This window comes from Centrocercus urophasianus, unplaced genomic scaffold (assembly GCF_019232065.1).
Source record: "Centrocercus urophasianus isolate 14NV4802_14NV808 unplaced genomic scaffold, USGS_Curo_1.0 seq_82, whole genome shotgun sequence".
Classification (NCBI taxonomy): domain Eukaryota; kingdom Metazoa; phylum Chordata; class Aves; order Galliformes; family Phasianidae; genus Centrocercus; species Centrocercus urophasianus.
This window is the reverse complement of record NW_024885444.1, coordinates 17454-24162: the sequence shown is the minus strand read 5'-3', so window position 1 is coordinate 24162 and position 6709 is coordinate 17454. Positions and strand designations below refer to the sequence as shown.

Below are 6709 nucleotides of genomic sequence, written 5' to 3'. Positions count from 1 at the left end.
AGTGGTTTGATCATTGAAACTTGAAAAACGGCCCAGCTGCTCAATGCTTTTGGTTTAATTAAAATAACTGCATACACGTAAACGCAACTTGAGTTTTGAAAGGTAGTTCTTGATGCAGGCATGGAGCAGCTGATTGCAGGCACTGAAAAAATGCTTTGCACGTGCAATTTCTTTTTTAGCCTCTTAGACAGCGGCGTCTTGGAAATGCACCGGATGTCCTGCTGCGGGTGTGTGTGCAAGATCATCTGCAAGATGATGCCGACCTGCAAGATCATCCAGTCCAACCCCACTCCCATTCCTATCAGTACCACCAGCACCAACCCACATCTCGCAGCTCCTCATCCAGGCGCCTCTTGAACTCTGCCAGGGACGGCGCCTCCACCACCTCCCTGGGCAGCCATTGCAGTGCCTGACCACTGAGAGAAAAAGTTTCTCCTAATGTCCAACCTAAACCTCCTCTGGTACAACTTCTGGCCATTTCCTCGGCTCCTACTATTTGCCTGAGAGAAGAGGCCAGGCCCTTTGACACCGCAACCTCCCTTCATGCACTTGTAGAGTGCAGTGAGGTCTCCCCTGAGCTCCTCTTCTCCATGCTGAACAATCCCAGCTCCCTCAGCCACTCCTCATAAGCTTTGTGCTCTAGACCCCTCACCATTTCATTGCCCTTCTCTGGACACGTTCCAGGCCTTCAATGTCTTTCGTGTAGTGAGGAGCCCAAAACTGAGCACAGCACTCGAGGTGTGGCCTCACCAGTGCTGAGAGTACAGGGGATGCTCACCTCCCTGCTCCTGCTGGCTGCACCATTTCTAATGCAGGCCAGGATGCTGTTGGCCCTTTTGGCCACCTGGGCACACTGCTGGCTCATCTTCAGCCGAGCATCAACCAACAGTCCCAGGTGTTTGAGGGCCACGAAGATGGTGAGGGGCCTGGAGCATCTCTGCTATGAGGAAAGGCTGAGTGAACTGGGTCTGTTCAGCCTTGAGAAAAGAAGACTGAGAGGGGACCTGATCCAGGTCTATAAATATCTCAGGTGTGGGGGGCAGAATGGCGAGGCTGGACTCTTTTCAGTGTTGAGTGGAGACAGGATGAGGGGAAACGGCCGGAAACTGCAGCATAGGAAGTTCTGCACCAATGTGCGCAAGAACTTCTGTACAGTGAGGTGACGGAGCACTGGAACAGGCTGCCAGGGAGGTGGTGGAGTCTCCTGCTCTGGAGATGTTCAAGACCTGCCTGGATGCCGACCTGTGCGTCCTGGTGTAGGGAACTGCTTTGGCAGGGGGGTTGGACTCGATGATCTCTGGAGGTCCCTTCCAAACCCCACAGTTCTGTGATTCTTGTATGTTGGTGTTTGAGCTACGAGATGTGGTTTAGTAGCTTGTGGTACTGATAGGAATGGGAGAGGGTTGGACTGGATGATCTTGCAGGTCGTTTCCAACCTTATGATTCTGTGTGATTCTGTGTGATTCTGTGTGATTCTGTGTCCCTTTCCTCTTCACACTCACAGCCACTCATCCCCAAGCCTTTGTGCTGCATGGGGTTGTTGTGCCCAAATACAGGACCCGGCATTCAGCCTTGTTGAACCTCATCCCATTCACCTCGGCCCAGCGTTCCAGCTGATCCAGATCCTCTGCAGGGCCTCCCTGCCCTCAGGCAAATCCACACCACCTCCCATCTTGGTGCCATCTGCAGACTCACTCAGGGTACACTCAATGCCTTCATCTGAGTCATCAATGAAGATATTAAACAGGATGGGCCCCAACACTGGCCCCTGGGGGACACCACTGGAAACAGATCGCCAGCTGGATTTCACTCCACTCACTACCATTGAGCACAGCCCTCCAGCCAGCTCCTCATCCAACGGAGGGTAAAACTGCCCAAGCCCTGGGCAGCCATTTTCAGCAGAAGGATACCATGAGAGACCGTGCCAAAGGCTGTGCTGAAGTCTAGGTAGGCTGCATCAACAGCCCTTCCCTCATCCACCAGCCTGGTCCCCCAGCCGTACAAAGAGATGAGGTTGGTCAAACACCGCCTGCCTTTCATGAAGCCCTGCTGGCTGGGCCGGATCCCGTGGACGTCGCGCATGAGACGTGAGATCTGTGCCAGCAGGATTTGTTCCATTGCCTTCCCTGGCACTGATGTCAGGCTGACAGGCCTGTAGTTCTCCGGATCCTCCTTACAGCCCTTCTTGTAGATGGGAGTCACATCAGCAAGCCTCCGATCCTCTGGGATCTCACCAGTCAACCAGGAACGCTGGTAGACAGCCGAGAGCGGCTCAGCAATCACCGCCGCCAGCTCCCTCAGCACCCTAGGATGAAGCTCTTCCCCTCTGCAGGGTGCCGTCAGGATGCTCCTGGGGGTGTCTGCTACCAACAGGGGCATGCAGTGCTCCCTACCTGGAAGGCGAGCACAGAGATCACAGGATCATTAAGGTCCTTCTCCTCCTCCAAGCTCATCCAGCCCTACTGTCCCCCTGCCATCAATATTTGCAGTGCTGTCAGTCATTCCTTCCGCCTACCCTGGAAAACTCTCCTGTAGAGCCTGCTTGCTTGCCCTGGGTGAATTTGGAAGGATCAACATTAGAAGCCAACAGAGAGCATGGCCAGCAGGCAGGGATAATAGCACAAACAAGCTGTTTGAAGCCCAAAATTCTGATGATGAAACACTAGATGATTAGCGAAGTGATTTTACCCCGTCTGCAACAAATGCACTCGTTTGCATGAAGAGTGCTGTGGACGTAGACGAGCTGGAACAAAAGCACAGAGACGGGGCAGTTCTCCTCTTTGAAGTAGAGATGGTAATCAGTTTGCATTTCTGTACGTGATGGCTTTAAAATGCTGAACGCTGAGCGAGTGTAACTCCTCTGCAGGGTTTCACCTCTTGTGTGACACACAAATTGTTGGATCCCCTTTAGATCAACAGGATTTTCTTGCTGTCTTTATGCCTGCATCATCCCCCTCCTCCCCCCCAAGCCTTCTGAAGATTTGCCTGGGATGGGCCTTTGGGTATCATCCCAGTGCTGTGCTATGGGGCAGCAACGCTATGGAGTAGCACTGTGGGACAGTGACACTGTGGAGTAGTAGTGTTATGGGGCAATGATGCTATGGGGCGGTCCCACTATGGGCAAGTTATGCTGTGTGGCAGCACTAATGGGCAGCAGCACTTTCAGGTGGCACTGAAATTATGGGGTAGTGGTGCTATGGGGCAATGATGCTGTGGGGTGGCACTGTGGGGCAGCGCTATGTAGCAGTGACGCTGTGGGGAAGCAACACAATGAATGGGGCAGTGATGCTATGGGGCATAGACTTTATGGGGTAGTGGTGCTATTGGGCAGTGTTATGGCATACAACTCTATGGGGCAGTGACTCTATGGGGCAGCAACACTATGGGCAGGAACACAATGTGGTAGTGACACTGTGGGGCAGCTCTATGGAGCCAAGAAGCTATGGGGCTGTGACTCTGTGACAGCACTATAGGGCAGTGACACTTCAGTGTGGCGATGCATTGGGGCGGTGCTGGCGGGGGGGCAGTGACGCTATGGGGAGATTCCATGGGGCAACTCTATGGGGCAGTGACATTTTGGCTCCGTGCTGTGGGGAAGTGATGCTATGGGACAGCACAATGGGGAAGTGATGGTGTGGGAGACTGCTGTGGGGCAGTGACACTGTAGGGCAGCGATACATTGGGCTGGTGCTACGGGGCAGTGACCCTTTGTGGTAGTGATGTTTTGGGGCAATGCACTATGGGGCAGTGACACCATGGGGCAGCAATGTGATGGGGACAAGGACACTGGGAAATCGCTCTGAGACAGTGATGCTACATGGGAGCACGATGGGGCAGTGACACTATGGAGCAAAGCTATGGGGCAGGGACACTAATGGGCTGTGACGCTATGGGGCAGCAGTATGGGGAAGGAATGCTGCATGGCAGGGTCGCTACAGGGAACCTCTATTGAGCAGTGATGCTATAGGGCAGCACAATAGGGCAGCGATGCTGTGGGGTGGCGCTATGGGGCAACGAATCTACGGTGCAGGGCTGCAGTGGGGTGGTGAACTACGAGGGAGCACTGTGGGGCAGCAATGCTATGGCTCAATGCTATGGGGCAGCACTGTGGGGCAGTGACACTGAGAAGCAGATCTATGGGGCAGTGACGCTATGGGGCAGAGGCAGTATGGGGTAGCACTATGGGGCAGTGACACTGAGAAGCAGGTCTATGGGGCAGTGATGCTATGGGGTGGAGGCGGTATGGGGTAGCACGATGGGGCAGTGATGATATAGGGTGCTGCTATGGGGAATCTCTGTGTAGGGCAGGGGTGCTGTGGGGCGGTGAATCCATGGTGCAAAGTAGCTATAGGGCAGCGATGCCATAAGGCGGCAGCAGCGCGGGGTGGTGACGCCAGGGGGCAGCGACGCTACAGGGACGAGGACACTTCGGGGAATCTTTATGAGGCAGCGGCGGAATGTGGCAGCTCTATGGGACGTGATGCTGTGGGGCAGCGGTGTGGAGTGGTGACTGCATGGGCAGGGATGGCCCTTGTGCCGCACACGTCCAAAAGAAGAAATGCTCTGTTTATTGGCCACGGCCAAAGCAGCAGCCTCTGCTTTTCAGCATCCAAAAAAAAAAACCAAAAGGCAGCCTCTGTTTTGCTGTGCAAAGAACAAATAGTGGAAATAGAAGAAAGGAACACGGCCACCTCCACAAAGCTCCTGCAAGCAAAGAGGCTCCTTGCTGGAGCAGCCAAGGGCCAGGGAAGCAGCTCACAAAGAGAGAAACTCCAGCCCCAGACGCTTCTCCGTCCCCAGCACACAAACGCTGTCTGCAGGCATTTCATGTCTCTGCCTTCACATCCTTTGCCTCTTCACATCCTGCCTGCTTCCCCCAGCCCCTGCCTGAGATGAACACGCTGCTGCTCTCCTGCAGGCTGCGATGACCACAAGCAAAAGGCAGAAGTTGAACCGTAGCACGATGGAACAAGAGCAACGGCAATGGGGAATTTGCAGCTTTTCCTCAGCCGGGGGGTAACAGCCGGCTGCAGCTGAGAGCAGGCAGCAAAGCCGCTGTGTCAGTGTGCTCCCTCCTCTGTCCTGCTTTCTTTCCTTCTCCTGTCACCTGAAACGCAGAAAGAAAACTCTCTCTCCACTCCCCCTCCCCAGTGCGGCGCTAGAAAGCGGCGTTCCTTTATATTGGCTTTTCCATTTCTCCTCTTAAGACTTCTTGCACGGGTTCAGCAAACTCACATTCTCCATCAAAGGCCGCAGCCTCCATTGCTCCAAAGAACATCCTGCCCTGCCGGTGCTGCTCCCACCTTCAGCTGGACGGTCAGCATTGCTGCTCAGCTTGTCTCCCACCCAGACGTCCCAATGCTTCCACCCAGTACAACGGCATTTTCCAAGCCCTCTGCTCTTGTCTGAACAGGACCGAATGTCTCTGCAACAGAAGAACGTGAGCCTCCACCAGCTGTGTTTTCTGGAACGTACCTTGGACACGTCCTTTTCCAAAGGCGATTTGGCCTGCGGTCTGTTTAAGATCTCCCCATTAATTGGCCCCGGCCAGTCAGGCATCTATAGAAATTTTCCTCCTGTAATGGTTGGAAGAATGGATGCAGCTCAGCTTTCCCCATGGCTCCAATTAGTGATTTTACATCTTAATTGCCCAGCCTTCCCGTGACCGGGCCTCAGCTGTGGGGGTCTCACCTTCATCCTGCACTTACTGCCCTTGTATCCACGGCTTTTGAGTGACCTGCCTCTGATGAGAGGCATGAAGAGGATGGCCTGCAGGTGTGATTATTGCAGAGGAAGAAAACTGGCTATAAAAGGAAAATGTGACCAGAAGTCAAGCAGAAGAAGCACGTGGTTGGTTTTTTTTCCATAGAATGCAGATGAAATCCTATAAATTGCACCAGGGTTAAGTTTAGGTTGGATATCAGGAAAACTTCTTTACAGGAAGGGTTGTGAAACACTGGAATGGGCTCCCCAGGGAGCCTATATGCATATAATGCCTGTATGCCTGTATGCATTTAAAAACCATTTGGATGCGGTGCTCAGGGACGTGATTTAGCAGGGGGGTGCTAGAGTGAGGGTAGGATGGTTGAGTTGCGGTTGGACTCAATGATCTTCAAGGTCTTTTCCAACCTGAGCAATTCTATGAGTCTATGATTCTACGAGTCTATGGTTCTATGATTCTATGATTTTCTAGATCTTTGCTGCTGTTTTTTTTTCCTGGGCAACGCCATCGCCAACAGCTGAGCTGCTGATGCTGTCTGTGCCCATCAGCTTTCAGCGCTGTTGTAAACACCCAAATAATTTCGTCTGGATATCTCTGATGAAAGCAGACTTTATTCGCGATTGCAGCGGCGGGCGTCCCGCGAGCCAGAGCGCCCCTAAGGGCACAAGGGCAGCTTTTGGGCCTTGTTTCCCCCTCTGCCTGCCCCCCTCCCCTGTTCCCCATTGCCTGGATACTCCAGGCTCACAATCTTACCCACAGTTTACATTCACTAATCCGCCTGTTATCAGCTGTCAGTCGGTTGCCACCCCGCTGCTTCCAGGATGTCTCAGTGGTTCTGATACCTGATTTCCTTCCAGGTCTTTGTTAAACACAGAGCGCTGGGCAGGGGGAGGGGAGCTGGTCAACCTCCTGCAGGACATTCCTGCTGTGGGTCCGGCCAAGTGCATGCAGACCCACAGTGGGTGAGGCCAAGTGCATGCAGACCCA

The 6709-nt window shown here is 53.6% G+C and overlaps 1 long non-coding RNA gene across 2 annotated transcripts; it reads right to left on the bottom strand.

Moving 5' to 3' along the window:
• Nucleotides 1–4549: 4549 nt before the first annotated feature.
• Nucleotides 4550–6703, bottom strand: LOC122171135. 2 transcript variants are annotated; one of them, XR_006171914.1, is made up of 3 exons: nt 6476–6703; nt 5236–5804; nt 4550–5107 (listed from the first exon to the last, which is right to left on the bottom strand). It is a non-coding gene; the product is annotated as an uncharacterized LOC122171135 (long non-coding RNA). The 2 variants fall into 2 exon arrangements; XR_006171913.1 differs by having other exon boundaries at nt 4550–5804.
• Between the last annotated feature and the right edge of the window lie 6 nt (nt 6704–6709).